At 48.1% G+C, this 17,792-nt stretch overlaps 1 long non-coding RNA gene across 2 annotated transcripts; it reads right to left on the reverse strand.

Moving 5' to 3' along the window:
- Positions 1-5,477: 5,477 nt before the first annotated feature.
- Positions 5,478-6,340, reverse strand: LOC311608365. Of its 2 annotated transcripts, none has more exons than XR_014782931.1 (3): positions 6,257-6,340; positions 5,881-6,024; positions 5,478-5,596 (listed from the first exon to the last, which is right to left on the reverse strand). It is a non-coding gene; the product is annotated as an uncharacterized lncRNA (long non-coding RNA). The 2 variants fall into 2 exon arrangements; XR_014782932.1 differs by having other exon boundaries at positions 5,881-6,031.
- Between the last annotated feature and the right edge of the window lie 11,452 nt (positions 6,341-17,792).

Genomic DNA, 17,792 nt, shown 5'->3' on the forward strand with positions numbered 1-17,792 from the left:
AGCAGATACTGGAAAGAAGAGTGAGTCGGTCATCTACCCTGAGAATGTCACCCAAGGATATACTCCCACCTCGTGCTTCTGGATGAGCTGTAAGACTGCTTTGTCAATGTCTGTAAAACACAAAATGGCACCTGGATCTTCCATGGGGAATTTGTTGGCCCTGAACATCAGCTTAAGGAGTGCTGCCATCTTCCAGGCCAGGGGCACAGCTGTCTCTCCATCTTTGCTCAGACCTCTTCAGTTTCATACTGTTCTCAGCAGGACAGCCTTTCACTTCTTTTACTAACTTCCTCCCTCAGATGGTCAGGGAAGCCATTGAAAGTGGAATTGTTTTTCCTGATTTCGTGTTGGTATTGCTCATCACCAGCATGTGCAAAGCAACTGATTTTTATGTATCAATCATCTATATTTTTGTGAATGCTTAAGAATTTTCTACATCCAATGTTTTTTCTCATTTCTTAGTCATGGTTTCCTTTAAAGTCTATTTTTAGTATATGTGCATGTGTGTGGTCGGTGCACTATATACCTGTGTGTGCATGTGTGTGGTCAATGCAGTATACACGTGTGTTTAAGAAGTTGGACTGCAGCCTTAAGTGCCATCCCTAGCAACACCATTTGCCTCTTTTGAGACACCGAGGAGGTCAGACAGGCTACGCAGAGAACTCCAGGGATCCCCCCACCCCTGCCTGGAATTACAGTGAGTGTCACCATGCCCTCCGTTTAAGTGGGTACAGGGAATTGAATTCAGCACCCTGTACCTGCAAAGCAAGCTCTTTACTGATTGAGGCGTCCCAGCTTCTCTCCTTTAGAGTCTTAACACTGAACATAGCTAATGAAGCCACTGTGCCAAGGTCTGTGCTAAATCTCTGCCCCGTCTTGCTTTGTGACCTCTCTCACACTTTTACCATGATGCTGTCCGCCAAAAGGCCCTCATTGAAGGTTAAACACAGAGAGATGCCCCATTTGGCTGCCAAATGCTCTCCCACTGAGCTATCCCCCCCCCCAGACACCTCCAGAACTCTGAGCCAAATAAACCTCTCTTCTTTGTGCATAGCCCAGCCTCAGATGTTTTTGTTGTAGAAGAAAAAAAGCAAACCAAAACAAACAGTCAACAACCCTTCTCAATTTGGCTTCCAATAGGTCCTTAGACGCTATAGACAGCAACCACAGGTGCTTCTGACACCAAAGAGAATGAAGCTACATTATTGAAGTGCTATGGGACCAGAAGACCTCTGCCTTACTATACAGCTTCCTAATCCTTCCTTCTTTACTACTCTGATCTTGCTCTCATTCCAGCAGATTTCTTCTCTGGGCCTGGTTTTCTCAGTCACTCAAGCATGGCACTTAATGGCGCCTTCATCCTGAAAGAAAGAGGCCGTGGGCAGGGTGACATTTCCAGACAGAGGAAGGCACAGTTCCCACCACTACCTCCACCACGTGTGTGGCGAGGGGTGTATTACCCCACAGACTGGAATCACAGCTCTTGACAGTGAAATGGCAATAGCTACTGACCAATCAGATTGGACAAAGGCCCTGGAATAGGCTGAGCAGTGTTTGCGTACGGCTATTTGGCAGGCCATGTGATGGTAGCACGGCACTGGTTCAACAGGTTGAAATGTACCTTCTGAAGAGCGGCCCCCACCACAGACATGAGTGCGGGCACATGGCAGGTCCAGAGTGGATCGCTCTCAGGGGGAGAGCGAACAGATCCAGCTCCACACTGGCTCCCAGGCCGTCTGTACAGGCCTCAGGACATGTCAGCTGCGGAAGAGAGTTACCATGTGCTTATTCTAGTGTGGCCTGTCCACTTCTTTTTATGATCCATCATTGCAAGTGGCCAGTACCTGAGGTTGACCATAGCCCCTTACTCCACTACAGACGGGGGGGATGGGGAGGGGGCAGGGATGCAGGAAGCAGAGGAGGGCATCCTTCCCTGATGGAAAGTCCGCGTGTGTCCGCGATCTTTCAAACACTGGGAGTGGGAGGAAAGAAGAGGAAGGTGGGGTTTTACTATACTTCAGCATTATGACTGGACATGTGGTAAATTGAAACATTGTCTTAAGGAATTGTAGGTATTTCCAACAGAGAAATATGAGAACAGTTTGATCCAGCAATGTTGTCTTGAATTTTAACTAGTGTTCCTTGGCAGAAATCAGAAAACAATGTGGACAAATGGATGCTCTAAAACTCCTAACCATGGGCAGGGGACTGAAGGCTTGGGGCCATGCTGCTGCTGTTATTATTATTATTATTATTATTATTATTATTATTATTATTATTAAAATGTGAAGAATAGCACAATCTATCTCTTCCTTGTTAATTGCTGCTATTAGGCCTTCACCAACCAAGTCAGGTGATGGGCCTCTCCAAGGCCCATAGGCCCACTGGGTACCAACCTCCCCACAGGGTTCCATCTCTTTCCATGAGTATCAGCCTTTCCCAATGGGTACCATCCCTTTTCCTGAGTATCAACCTCCCCTGAGTACCACTCTTTCTCCAGAGTTCTAGCATTTCCCGGGTACAACTTTCCGGCTAAGTACACCCTTCCACTGGGTACAGTCCCCCCACTGCTTATGTGCTGGTTAGATTCTCATCCACTTGACACAGCCAGAATCATCTGGGAGGCAGGAATCTCAACTGAGATGATGTCTCCAAGATACCGGCCTATGGGCAAATCTGGGGCATCATCGCCTTCATTAATGACTGGTGTGGGTGGGGCCACCTCTGGGCAGGAGGTCCTGGGTTCTTTAGGAAAACAAGCTGAGCAGCCATGGCGAGCAAGCCAGTAAGCAACGCCCCTCCATGCTGCCTCCCTCAGTCCTGCGCCTGCTCGAACCCTGCCCGACTTCCCTCAGTGATTGACAGTGATGAGAGTGTGAAAGCCAAATGAGCGCTGTCCCCCCCCCACCCACCCCAAGCTGCTTTTGGTCATGATGTTTATCACCACGGTAAGACAAAGCAGACTAGGAGGGAACTTCCCCATTAGGTGCAGCTTTCCTACCAGATAGAACTTTCACCTCTTCAGTAAAGGCATCTCCCCACTTCATAGCTCTCCCCTGGGGAGCCCCACCATGCTGGCTGCTGATACACTCACTGGCCACCATTTTCTGCCAATCACCTGTCCTTGCTGTTCACGATGCTCTCTGGCGCGCTGTGGCTTCCCACAGGGTGTTTGTCAGCTCCTGTGCCTAAAGAGTCTAACTGCCCATAACCCTCAGTGCACTCTCAGTCCTACCACGCAGCTTGGACAAAGAAGGGCGAGTGTGGCATCTGGGAGAAGCTGCCCCACTCTTCTCCACCGCCTTCCCTTCCAGGCATCCTGAGAGGACAAAGGCACCATGAAGGCACAAGCCAATGTCACAGTGCTTGGCACCACAAATGGCTGGTGTTGGTATGAGTCCAACACAGAAGGGTATCCAAAGAAAAAAGAAACTCCTAGACCCTGGGGTGGCACTCTCACACCAAGTCCCCACACTTTTTATTTCTCCTTTGGTATAAGCTGGGGGCTTTTCAAGTTACTTCCTTTGCCTGGCAATGTGCCGGCCCTCCCATGGGGACCCCACATCTTGGAGAGTTTGTCCTAAGGATTCAGAGTTCCAGCATGTATCCATCCACAATGAGCCCATGTTCTGGAACAATCCTGAGAACAGGGCAAGCAGGACATGCAGCATTGCATGCAAAGAGGGCTTTCAGGCCAACATCCATCCAGGCTCACCAGGGGAGCCTGTGTGGATGCTGCCATCACAACCAGTGACAAGCTGGGACTCGGTAAAGGGATGGGCACAGCTGGTATGGTAAAGGCCGGCTCTCCTTGGGTCTGAGGATCACAGCGACAGCGGGGGCTTGAGTTCTCAATGTTCTGAGTTGTCAGGTAGGCCACACAAGCATCCCACATGGGGTACCAGACTACAGGAGGCCCTTGTGTCAGGGGGTACACTTGGAAGCCTATTTGCTATGCAAGGTATTTCTATACAGGTTCCATGAACGGCAAGAGATGGGAGACATCTTATTGATCCCATGTGTACTGTGTTTTGTCTGCACACATGTCTGTGTACCACATGCCTGCCTGGTGTCCAAGGAAGTCAGGAGACGGCATCTCACTCTGGATTAAGAATACATGACCTGAATAAGTAAGATTCGTGGATAAACCACCTGATCCTCAAATGCCAGCTTCCATTTCAGGAGTCAAAACTGATTACATCTAGAAAACAAACACCTCTTTGTTGTTCAGCTTAACCCTGAAAAAGCTCTGGAATTTTAGGATGAGGATCAGAAGGGGCCAGTTTTCTTTAGGTTAAAAAAAAAAAAAGCCAAATCGGGACTGGAGAGAGGGCCCCATTTGTAAATGGTTTGCTGTTCGTAAGGATCTGAGTTTGACTCAACCCCCCCACCCCCCCCCCACCCCACCCACCCCCGTCCTGAGAACGTATTTTTTTTAATGCCGTTCTTGGAGTTGGAGCGGTTGCTCGGTGGTTAAGAGCCCTTGCAGAGGACCCAGGTTTGAGTCTTAGCACCCACAGAATGACTCACAACTGCTCGTAACTCCAGTCCTATGGGCTCTAGCGCCCTATTCTAACTTTCTCTGGCTCCTGCACACATGTGGTATGCAGTACATACACTCTAACACACACACACACACACACACACACACACACACACACACACACACACTAAATAAAAATCTGCAATGCCGAGCTCAGTGGGCACATGCCCAAAGTTTCAGGGATTGGAAGGTACAAAAAGCAGGCTACATGGGGCTTTTTGACCAGCCAGTTTCAGTCAGCAACTTCCAGGTCAGAAAGAGGCCCTGTCTCAAAAAACAATAAGGTGGGAAGCAATGGAGGAAGAGCCCCGGATGTTGACCTCCAAATGCATGTGTGCACACAAAGCGAGATTAACAAAACAGCTCCCTGCCCCCCTAAGAAACGCGACCCTTGGGACCCCTTTTTCTCCCACTTCCCCTTCTCTGAGTGTTTTATCAGCTACTGCGGTGGGAGGCATCTGAGCTACGGGTGCTTTTCAACTTAGAGGGACAAGAAAATCCCATCTAGTACAGAATAACATGGTTGACTGCTCCCCCGGGAAAGACACTCAGCATGCGGTGTTCCTGTCACCCCCACCGCCCCCCACCTGGCCCCCCACGCCCATGTCCCCATTAGGACCCTGAGGTCTAGACTCTCTGTCTCCTGACTCCTGGATTGTCTGGGTCACCGGAGGCTGTGGCACCCACCCACGGAGCACATTGTGTGCTAGTAAAGAACACAGGACCAGAGGCAAGAGAAAGAATGGGGGGGGGGTGCTTTTTTCAGGAAAAGGAGAGATGCCTCCAAGCATGCAAATGTAGGAGTTCACGCTGAGGGCTCTGAAAGTACAACAACTTCTGAAATCATCTAGAGAGATGAGGAATTGGCTCCTGCCAAGCCTTGCTGTTTCTGATGAATGACCCCAGCCTTTCTCTTCCTTTTTTATTTTTAATTTTTTTTATTTTTTTTCCTTTTTAAAAAAAGAGGGTCAGGCCTCATAGTTGGGAGAAATGGTACAACCAATTGGGGAAACGGGACCATGCTCCAACAATTCCATTCCTAGGTACATTCACCTAAGAGAAATGAAAATATATCAACAAAAGGACTTGTTGAGTCTCCCTGGCAGGGCTGGGGATGTGACTCAGTTGGTAGAGTGCTTGCCTAACATGCGTGAGGACCTGGGTTCAGTCTCCACACTGTGACCTAGGGATGATGGCGCACGCCTGAAACGCTAACATTATGGTGATAGAGACAGGAGGACCAGAAGCTCAAGGTCACCTCAGCTACACAGAAAGTTTAAAGCTGGTCACATGCCACCCTGCCTCAGATAAACAAAGAATCTTCCTATCAACTTTACCTGCAATAGTGCCAAACAGCATCCAGATTCATCAGGAAGTGGGTTGAGATGGTGTCTGAGGCATCTCCAAATCACAGTCTCTTCTTGTTGTCACTGGAATACTCGGCCACAGACTCGTGGCTTGAAACGGCACACCTCATCCTCCTGTGTTCTAGAGCCAGAAGTGTGAATCGGATTTCACTGGGCCACAGTCAAGGCATCAGCAAGGCTGAGCCCTCTGACGGTTCTGGAAGAAAGGCCCTCCCTTGCCAGCCTCTTCCATGTGCCTACTGTCCATCCTCTGCTAGTCAGGTCCCCCACCACTCTCTCACTTTGGGCTGTGTTTAAGATCCACGCGGAATACCTTCTCCTCCCGGGTCCCTTAGTGCAGCCATACCTGCAACACTCCTCTGCAAAGCACATTTTCAGGCTCCTGGGGTTAGAACCTGGACATCTTTGAAGTCGTGAGCTGACCTCCTCAGGAGGATGGCCTAGGAATGAAAAGCATTAAGCTACTGATGCCCTACAACAACACAGGTGACCCCCAAACACTATGTTGCACTAAAGAAGCCTGTCTTTAAAAAGGTATGGTGGCAATATGCTAGTGGTCTCTCCACTCCAGTCCGAGGCAGGAGGATCAAAAGTTTCAGACAAATCTGGGCTAAACTGGTAGACCCTGTTTTAAAAACAAACGAACAGACAAAAAAAGCCAGTGCATATCTGCATAACACCACTTCTATGAAGCCCTGGAGTGGGTAAAATCAATCCCTGTTGCTAGAATTCACAGTGGATGTTGCCTGGGACCAGGTGATTGACCAAAAAGAGACATTTTTTTTTCTTGAGTTATAGAAATACTCAGTGTCTTGATTGTCTTAATCAGAGAGTTGATTACAACGCTGCACACATCTGCGAAAGTCGGCAAGTAGGTACCGCAGCTGTGCGTTCATTGCAAGGAAATCTTTCTTTATGCGAAAGCAGGATTGAGGAAAATGTAAAGAACGAAGAGAGAGGAAGAGAAAGAGACAAGAAAAGAGGAAGGAGAAGAAAGGAAGAGGAAGAGAGGAGGCGGAGAAAGATAGAAAAGACAGAGAAGAAGAGGGAGGGAGGGCCAAGGGGAAGAGCACAGGGCCCAGTGTAGTCCTTCCCCTCCCTCATGCAGCCATCCCCATCTGTGGAAGGAGTGTAAACAGAGGAGGGGGCTCTCTGCTGTAACAGCCCCCAGAGCCCCCTGCCTACCTTAAATAACCTTTAAGGAGAGGCACTCAGTGAGAGACCCAGTGCGCCCTGAACACCTGTCTCCAGGAGTAAGAACACATCTGTATGTTTTAAAATCAACGACTTCCACTTTTAGTCACCCCTTCTAAGTTTGTACATGTGCCTGTATATTTTCTGGGTAGATATGATCACAGTAAAAGAGATCCTTCAACCTCTGTCTTTTTCGCTTAGAAAACAATTTCCAATCTGCCAAAGAGGCTTCATAAACATGCCCCTTGATTTCTGAATAATATTTCACTGCCGTAGCTGATTTCCCACAGTTGACTGAGCCTCCTGCTTCTCCTTGGACACTCAGCCTGTTTTCCCCTCAGTATCCCTCCCCTGAGTTCTGGCCTGAGCTCGGTTGCTATGCTGCGGTAAAGCGCTCTCACCAAAAGCGGCTTAGGGAAGAAAGGATTTGTTTGCCTTGCACGTCCAGATCATAGTCTGTCACTGACAGAAGTTGGGCAGAAATTCCAAGAGGAACTTGAAGGCAGGCTTGCTGGCTAGTTGCCTCTCTCCCAGGTTCATGTTTACCTAGCTTGTTTATGCCCAGGACCACCTGCCTAGGGAATGAAGCCAACCACAGTGGGCTGGGCCCGTCCACGTCAATTACCAATCAAGACAGCTGTCCCACAGACATGCCCATAGGCCGAGCCAATCTGGGCAATCCCCCAGTTGACAGTTAAAGCTAGCTAGAGCACCATGGGAAAGCAGTGTAGTACTAACCACCCACACAGTTTGCTCCTTCTTGAGTTATTTAAGAAGGGAATATTACAACAAGAAATCAAGACAGGGCAAAGGACAGAGCCTAAATAAGTAAATAAATAAATAAATAAATAAATCCATAGCATTGAACCAGAGCTCAAGATGCCCTCAGAACCTTCTGGTCCACAGCCCTATGTGTTTATTAAAAGAGACCCAGAGGCCAGGGAACGTTTGAGTGGCCTTAAGTCCTAAACCTGAAAGTCAGGCTCAGAGCTTCCCCAGAAAGCAAGTCCTTAAGTCCAACAGAAGAAGCCCCATGCAAGCCCTGTTTTCACAGGAACACATTTGTCCTGAGTCACCTTGGCAAGAAACTGGGTCTCTCAGGTTAACTGGGAGAGAGGTAACTCAGACCAGAAAGAACAGTTGGTCATGACAAGAGCAGTGAGCGGCACAAGGTTATATCTCAAGCCGCCCTCAAGGCTAATTGGAAAGAGAATTACTTCAGTCTGCAAAATGGAGAGACATTGCTTTCTTTGCATCTGTGGGTCTGAATGCTTCAAGTGCGTGTGAGTTCCAGTGAGAGCATTGGTTCTGATCTGCCGCCAGGAGCAGGAGTCCCTCCCATACACCATACAAAACAGACTAATCCCAGAACACTGTACAGTGCGCATCACGCGATTTCCTGGCAGTGGGTTCACCTTCCTAGGTGTGTTTACTTGAGCATTTAAATGTTTATCGGTTGTATTGTTTTGAAAAATTATCTGTATTACCTGTAGGCCTGGCTAGCAATCAATTAAGACACAGACATTTGTTATATTTTAAAATAGCCTTAGTTAACCTGGGGCAGGGCAGATTTCAATCCTCTAAACTACCTCCCATAGTGGGACAGGCATAGGATTCCATGCCATCTCAATCCCATGCCATCTGCTTCCAATAACTTCTATCAAGCTACCTCCCACCCATAATCCCAAACACTTGCTAATGTTCTTCATCTGGGCTGGGCTTCTCCTCCAGCTAACCCAAGGCGGCCTTCCTCTCCTCCCTTCAGGTCTCTCTCCTTCTCGTGGCCTTCCTTTCTTCTTCCCAGGATTCCTCTCTCTCTTAGCCCCACCTACCTCCTCTGCCCTGCCCAGGTGGGATGGCTTTTTATTAAGCAAACGTTGGGTCAGAGACAGCAAGCAGTAATTAGCATCAAAATACATCAGACCATCCCCCAACACGGTTAGAGCATAGGGTATGGCTTAGTCTACATAGTAGACACAGAAGGGAAGGAGACAGGAGTCCAACCATGTGCCTATTATAGGCAGGAAATGAACTAACCATTTGTTTAGAGATTTTGCTATTGTTTATTATTATTATTATTATTATTATTATTATTATTATTATTATTATTATTATTATTTTAAATAGGGTCTTGTGTAGCTCAGGCTCACTTCAAAACTTATCATATTGTCAAGGATAACTTTGAACTCCTGATTTTCTTGCTGTTACCTTTCCAGTGCTGGGAATGCCTTCATTAATAGCCCATCTGTGTATCGAATGCAGTTTCGTGGGTAATAAAGACAAACAAGACAACTGTCTCCCACTGCTCCGAGTAGGACACAACAGCTACTGCGGCAGGCAGAAGCTTGTAGGTGAAGGTTTTGTATGAGTATTGACCAGTTTGGGGGTGAAGCATCATGAGGGGTGCATTGTTAAGCGGGTTAGGACTCTGGCCAGGCCTGGTAGACTGTTTGATGTGCCAACTGCACAGTTGAATTCTGAACTGTTCCTTATAGAGGCAAATTTCATGCAAATATTTAGCCTCACCCTAACTCTGGGACAAAACATCCCTTGCTTCCTGACCTAGCTTCATTTCTGTTGCTGTGACAAATAACCTGGCCAAAAACAAACAAACAAAAAGCAAAGCAATAATACAGGGGAGAAAGGGATTTATTTGGCCTAATTCCAAATCATAGTCTATCACTTTAAGGAAACCGAGCCTGGGCCTCGGGCAGCACGGCATATCAATGCACAGTCCACAGCCTGCAGCTCAGTTTGCTTCCTCCTCTCTCACACTTTCAGGAACCCTGCTTAGGGAATGGTGCCGCCCATTGTGGTATGTGACTTCCTGCGTCAACTAACAGTCAAGACAGTCTCGTATGGACAAACCAAACCCACAGACCAACTTGATCTAGATAAATCCACAGTAAGATTGTCTTCCAGGTTTATTCCAGCTTGTGTCAAAATGACAGTTAAAACCAACCAGCACAATTACAATTTCCCAAGGGGGGAGGTCAAGTAAGGTGAATTTTCTGAAACCCAGGCAAGAAACTAAATATTTTCCCATCTTTCTACTTAAAATAAAATGTCTAAGTGAAGTAGTTGAAAGAATATATTAAACTTGTGATTTCTGAACCTGTAGGGGAGTCATCCAAAAATAAAAAAAATGGAAGTACTGTGTAATCCAGAAATCGCATATTCCTGGGCATGTGTTCAAGAGAAATGAAATTGCTACGCAAAGGATATCTGTGCCCCTGTGTTCTTTGTGACATTATCTGCCCTCGCCAAGCTGTGGGATTAACCTGCCTGTCTGTGGTCATCAGGGTGTACATTCACCTGGGAGACAAGCCTAGGACTGTGTGAGAGGGGTTATGCAGGTGAGATTAGCTGAGTGGGAAGGGCACATCTGAACATGGGCGTGGTCAGGAACAAAATAAAACAGAGAAGGTGAGCTGGGAGGGTGGCCATCACTCTCTGCTTCCTGACCGCCATGTGAAGCGAGCATCTGCTTCAAGCCCCTGCGGCCACAACTTCCGTGACTGACATGACGAGTCAAAGCAAACCTTGCCTTCCATTAGTTGCTTTTGTCAGAGTGTTTTATCACAGCAATATGGAAAAAAAAAAAACCAACCTAATACAATATCTACTGACAAATAAAGACAGCACTGTGTACATGTGTCTACAGATATGTGTATCTCTAGAACATGATTCTGTTGCTGTTTTCTAAAGGACTCCTGACATTTCAGACAACATGGATGAACCTAGAGGTTCACTCACGCTCAATGAAATAAGCCAGGCCGGAAAAGCAAATGAAAGATCTCCCTTAGATGTGTAGTCTAAGAAAGTTGAACTCAAAGAAGCAGAAAGTGGAACTGCGGTTCCTAGAATCTAGGGGGAGGGGCGGTGGATGTTGATGGGAAAACATTGGCCGGTAGGTACAACATTTCAGTTAAACATGATAAACAGGTCCTGAAGCGCTCGCAGCGTGGGGGCTGCCTAATGAAACTGTGTTATGAACTCTAAATCTGTTAAGAGAGTTGTTCTCAGCGCTCTCACCAGCCACGCATAAGAGACCACAGCTGCATGAGGTGATGAACGTGTTAATTAGCTTTCTAAAATAAATCTCACCTGCTTGGCACAGCTCTGAGTCTCCTCTTGCTTGAGAGGGCTGCCTGAACTCTATCGCATTTTCCTCATTAGCCTTGCTGCCCTCTCCTGCCTGGGGCACGCTTGCTGTGAACCAGGGCTCCTTTTCAACACCGCCTCTTGTGACTTCCTTGTTGCAAAATCCTGGATCAGTTTCCTGGTACTATTATAATAAATCACCACAAACTAAGTGACTGAAAACAGGCAAAATGTATTGTGGCACAGTTTGGACTGGGGCCGGGGGGGGGGGGGGGCGGGGGGGGCGGGGTTGCAGAGGTCCGACCACGGACTGAAGAATGCAGCTCCCTCCATGGCTCTAAACAAGGACATTTTCTTGAATGTTCTCAACCTCTTTGATTTTCCTTGGCTTATAGAGAGGCTTCAGTCTCTACCTCTCTCTTCATTCGGCCTTCTATCTGTTTTTAATATCTTATTTTATTACATATAATATACAATTAGATATAATATATACATAATAATATATTCAGCTGGGCCTCATGTATCCCAGACTGGCCTCGAATCCTCATGCAGCTGAGGATGACTTTGAACTTCTGATCCTCTCCTGTCTCTACCTCCCAAGGCTGGGATTATCGGAAAATGCCCCCAAAGCTGGTTTATGCAGTGCCAGGGCTTGACGCCAGGGCTTCGCGCATGTCAGGTAATCACCTTCCCAACTGACCTTCACCCCCTGCCCCTGGGTGGGAACCTGTGTCCAACTTCTTATAACGACATGGGTCATTAGATGAGGCACATTATGGTCTCACGTTCACTTGCCCATTTCCTCCTTGGTCTTCTCTCTGCCTTCCCTTCCGTCATGAGTCTCTGATGGGGCTTTCCCTTGGCATGCCCCTTTCTCAATTCTCTGAAAAATCCCAAACCACACTACAGTGCTTAGGATATCTCCGAGAGTGCATGATGACTGAAGGCTTGGTCCCCCGGGGCCAAGTGAGAGGTGGTAGACATTTTAAGATGGAGGCGGGGCTAGTGGCAGATCCTTGGGTTACTGTAGGGTACTCTCAAAAGAAAGTCCACTGGTGACTCCCTGCACTCTGCAGAAAGGTTGTTTTAAAGGAAGTGGGCCCCGCCCCATCTGGCTCACTCTGCTTCTGGGTGCCTTCTGGGATCTAGAATCCACCAGCTGCCATGTACCGTGAGGTCCTTACCAGAACTACGCCCACACAGGCACCACGCCTTTGAAGTGCCAGGAATGTGAGATGAGTAGACCTGTCCTCTTCACTAAGCCTGCTGTCGCTGGCCTTTCACTGTAGGGATACAAAACGTTGGTACAAGAAGGCAGAAGAGTTTCCTGAGAAGCCCCATGTCCCTGTGGCTTTGATTTCCTTGTATAGACTGACCCAGCTGTATAATTGCTCAAAAACCTTTAGTTATGTGACAGTTTATTCTAGTTGTCAAGTTAATAGGAATTTTGTTTGTTTGTTTGTTTTCGAGACAGGGTCTCTATGTGTAGCCTTGGCTGTCGTGGACTCACTTTGTAGACTAGGTTGGCCTCGAACTCACAGCAATCCACCTGCCTCTGCCTCCCAAGTGCTAGGATTAAAAGTGTGAGCTACCATCGCCCAGTTGAATTTGGGGTTTTTTTTAAAACCACCGAAAAATAAATAAATAAATAAATAAAATAAAATAAAATAAAACCACAGAAATATTATAAGAATATGTCTCATTTTAATCCCAAGTATGTAAATACGGTGTTGCTTCAGACTGTCTGCCGTGGCTGAGCACAGCTTACCTTGTGCTCTAGGAGAAGCATGGCAGCTGCAGATAGCTTCTGTGACTGCATGGCATTTGGAATTCTGGGAACTTTTCAGTGGGTACATAAATTTTAGAGTGTGGCTGTTGGCCATTCAGTAGAGTTGGCTGCAGTTTGTTAGTAGCCATGCTCAAAGATGAAACAAGAAGAAAGAAATTCGATTCTTTCTCTCTCCACCTCTATCCTTTCTCTCCTATTGATAGGAGGTGAAGCCTGCAGGGGCGGGGGGGGGGGGGTGGGGAGAAAAGACAGAGAAGAAGGAGAAAAAGGAGAAGGAGAAGGAGAAGGAGAAAAAGGAGAAGGAGAAGGAGAAGGAGAAGAAGAAGAAGAAGAAGAAGAAGAAGAAGAAGAAGAAGAAGAAGAAGAAGAAGAAGAAGAAGAAGAAGAAGAACCCACAAAGTAGCAAAGACTCTGCCAGGAAATACTGAAGACACAGAAGACATCGTCCAGCCTTCTGAGCTAATATTTCGGCTGAGGGAGACAAATACAACATACAAACAAGGCAATGCGTAGGGAAAGGCATACATACCATATGGTATATTCAATTAGAAGGGCAGGCAGGCTGGAGAGGAAGACGGAGCTGTGTCTGTAAGGAGGGTCTGGGAGACCGCACTGAGCCGATATGGCTGGAACACTACATCTTCCCAGAGGCCTTGGGAGAATTCCCCAAGTCAGGGGAAGTGCAGTAGCCACGAACATTTGCAAAGCCTCCATCAACCCTACTAGCATCTAGCGTGCAATAGAGTAAGTTTCCTGATTATCAGTATAAACTGTAGATTTGCAGGGAAGTGGGGACTTGGTCTGTTAGTAAAGATGTCCTGCTCTTTAGGGGTGTTTTCTATATGTTTGTTGAGCAAATGCATGAATTGGTGACTTATATTCTTTGTCCTGTAAAACTGTATGGTACCCACAACAGTGCACATCCTCACCCACTGTCTGGCTTGAGCATCACTGGCCCCCAAAGTCCTCAATCAGGTTCGCCACTGTTACACTTCAACCCCAGTTCTCCTATCTCCACACACAGTAAGCTTTCCAGAAACCTCTACAGCCAATGCTTAAGCCAATGCTCTCCCGTGCTGCTGTGTATTCGGTTTTCACCGCTCTGCCCTGGGTCTTGTGGATTCATCACCCCAGAAAGCTTTTTACCAATTGCTAAAGCTAACTCAAAAAAAAAAAAAAAACAAAGGCTGGGCCTTCTAGCACGTCTGATGGGGCCACTGCACAGCGTGCCCCCATTTTTCACACTGTTTTTCAGAACATTTAGTGCCCTGCTCCAACCACACCTTTAGCTGGTCACTTAGACCCCGCCCCCCAGAGCTGAGATCAGTTGAATTACTTTCTCCTCTGGCACTCTCAGCCCGTGTTGTCTCTTTGGTGTGTTAATTTTACAATGTGGGGTTCATAAAAGCTGCAGGCAGGAACTAGTTAGCGATAATTGAAATCTCTATCCACCGCCTGCCCCACACTTGACAATTTGTCAGTCCATTGGAACAAAAGGAGCCAAGAAGGGGACAGAGCAGGAGAACTGTGGGACAAAGGCTGCCTCCTGTGGCCCGGGGCTGGGCCATGGAGTGTGCTGATGACCCACCAGAGTGACCTGGTGCCGCAGGCTTTGAAGGCTTTGAGCCCAGCTGTGCTCACTCAGTGAGGTGGCGCTGGCAGCAGGATTATCTGGCCAGAACTTGGTAGTTTTCCACTTGGGGCTCACGGGTTCTTACCCTCTTTGGCTCTTTGTCACTGGGCCTCATAAAAAACGCCCACTGCAGGGAACTAAACGCTTGCTCACGCCACCCACCCACCAAACGGCATGTGAGGAGGCTTTGCAAGTTCACATACTCAGTCCCTTTGTGTTCCTGCTCCAGAATCTCCCCCAAGCAAGCCAAAGCACTGGTCTGGGGCTTTTGTGTTGATGGCTTCCTTCCGATCTGGGTTCTCAGGCATGGGAGGGACTTTCCCCATGAGAGCAGGGCAGAGTCAAACATTTTGATGCAGAGTGCTTGTGGAATGAGTGCACAAACAACAGAAGTCAGTCTGGACGCTGTGTGAGGAGGTACAGCTTTGTGCCCTGGGGTGGGGGGTGGGGGTGGGGTTCTTCACATCAAATAGGAGAGACAAAGGATAAACACACCTGTCATTCTGGGGAGAGAGGGGATGTTTTCTCAGGAAGTTAGGGACTCCTGCATCTCACTACTGCTCCTCATGCTATGTGCAGCCTGAATTCGACTCCCATCTTACAGGGCTCCTAGAAGCTTCCATAATCCCTTCATTCTTCCAACTCAGATATACACACACACACAATAAATGTGAGCAAAGGCAAAACTTTCAGGAATTAACTTGCTTCCTGGAGGCTAACCCAGAGGGCTGTGCTGAGCCATCCTTGGGTGATTACGGACCCACGTGCAGAGAGCTTTGCCTTTCCTCAGCGGGGGTGAGGCCAGGTTGAAAGGTGACCACCACTGGGAACATCTAGAAAAGCAGTTGACGGCCGCACAACAAACACGTCTTCCTCGAGTTTCCCAGGCCTTGAAGCTCAAGAGCTTCTGACAGGGACACATGTTCGTGTGGACTCCGAACCAGAGCCACAGCATTGACTCTCAGGGTATCCAGTCACGTGGGGCAGTTCTCAGAGAAAGTACTAGAAACTGAGTTTCCACAGGAAGAGTCTTCCATACACAGCACAGGTTAGAAGTCAAACCAACTTTCTAAATCGGGGCTTTGCTGACCTTGTATATAGAAGGTCAGATCTGGCTGCTTTGAGCTTTGTGATGCATACAGTCTGTTGTGCTATTCAACTCTGCTGCAAAGTCAGCCTTCCTTAAACATTCTATGAACTAGCTAGCATAGTTATGTTCCAATAAAGCTTTATTTACAATACAGGCAGGGGGCCCAGATTTGGTCTGTGGGCTGTTCTTTGCTGGTGTTTGATGTATTAGGTAACGTTTTCCAGAAATAGAACCAATGAAGTCAACGTAGCTGTCTGTCCATCCACCCATCCATTCATCTACCTACATATGCTTAGTCCACAGGGCTGAGTGGTTCAGCAGGCCAAGTCTGGCACTGAAGGTTTCGAAGCTTCCTGGGAATTGAGTCCATGTTGAAAGGCTGAAGAAGCCAAAGACTGGCGGCAGCCGAGGACGGTGGTTGCTTTTCCCTTGGTCCTTTTTGTGTGGGGGCCAGCCATTAGGAAGCCCTGGCCCTTCTAAGGGGGAGGACTCCCATGAGGCTAATCCTTTTAGGAATTAGGAAATATGTCACAGACACACCAGGGGTATGTCTCCTTGGTGATTCTAAGTCCCATGGACCTGAAGGTCACAACCACCCGTCCATCATACCCAATGCCGAGTCCATTTGTTGGATAAGCATGTATATACTGGGCTCTCTGCATGTGGCAGGATGTATCCTAGCTGCCTGGGGACATAGCTATAAACAAAATAAAGCCTTCAACATCACGAAGCTCCCACGCCATCAGGGTACTTGTCATTTCCCACACTGCAGAAGGTAATTGGAGACAATTTTTAAGAAAGTAATCGTTTGGGTGGCAACGCTAGAGATGGGAGCAGACTAAAGACAAAGAGTTAGCTGTTGTCTGTGGCAACAAATACCTTGTCGGTGACCTTGATGAGCACAGTTCCTGTGGGACAATAGGGACCAGAGCCTGGAGAATCAGCGCAAGAGGGACCGGGAGGGAGGAAGTGGGATGGGTGAGGCTGAGGGGTTCAAGGCAAGGACACAGTGGTGGGTGGTGGAGGGTGGTTCCTGGTGACAGTTTTAGAATGCTAGGATGATCAAGACGAGAGCGAAGACTGACCTTCCAGAGCTGTGAAGGGACATGGTCCCAGAGCCCAGCAGAGATAATCCCCTGGACAAGGATAGGGAAAAGGAAGACAGATCAAAGGGGCATGGCTGTGGGAAGAAGGGGCCATCCTCCTCTGAATGCGCCTTTCTCCTCACTAGACCCAGAGATGATGTCATCAAACGGGACTGAGGAGGGAAGGCGTTCCACAGAGAGGTGAGGAGAGTTGAGACAGCCTTCCTGGGGGACAGGAGCATCTCCTAGCCTGGCCAGCCTCGAGAGGTCTGCCTCTGGTGTTTCAGCTGGCTCAGGAGCCCTCACAACCACAAACCAAGGCTTCCTGCCCCCCTCCACCATCCATCCATCCAGCTCCCCCTCCACCTGTTCAACAGGTGGTCTTCCTACGATGGTTACGGTTCTCAAAAGGGCTGACAATCTGAAGTTGGCCCTGTGCAGGTCCATTCGACTCTGGGTGGCCTTCATTTTTTGGTGTTCAGGTTATCTGGCACTCAGTGTCTAAGGCAGCTGGTTTCAGCTCCTGACCGTGCCTGTGCACCAGATGTTTGTAGGGAAGGCTGGCCAGCGCTGTTACACCCATCTTGTCTTTAGTGTGTGTCAAGCCCTGGCTGACAGCAGTTAAAGCAAAGTCCTTCAAGTTCTCCTTAAATGCAGTGGCTGGCATTCTTACTCACTCCTGGTCACAGCTATAGCTTCTAGAGCTGAAACAGGAGAAGCAGTAGGTTCAAGACACATAACGAAATACATCACTGTGCTTTCAGAGGTCAAAGTTCACATCTTGGCTATTAGCATACACACAAAACACTCGGGTTCAGTTAGACTTTGAGTTTGACTCAAGCACAAGAGGCTCCCAAGGTACAGATTTCAGCCAACGAGGGGCTTCCTCTTCTCCTCTAAAACCTCTAGTGGTGATCCATCCATCTGGGGCTCACACAGCACAGCAGGACACCGTCCGGAACAGGACGGCTTCTAGTGTCTGTTTCC

Source organism: Acomys minous, assembly GCF_964271855.1.
Source record: "Acomys minous genome assembly, chromosome: 11".
Lineage (NCBI taxonomy): Eukaryota > Metazoa > Chordata > Mammalia > Rodentia > Muridae > Acomys > Acomys minous.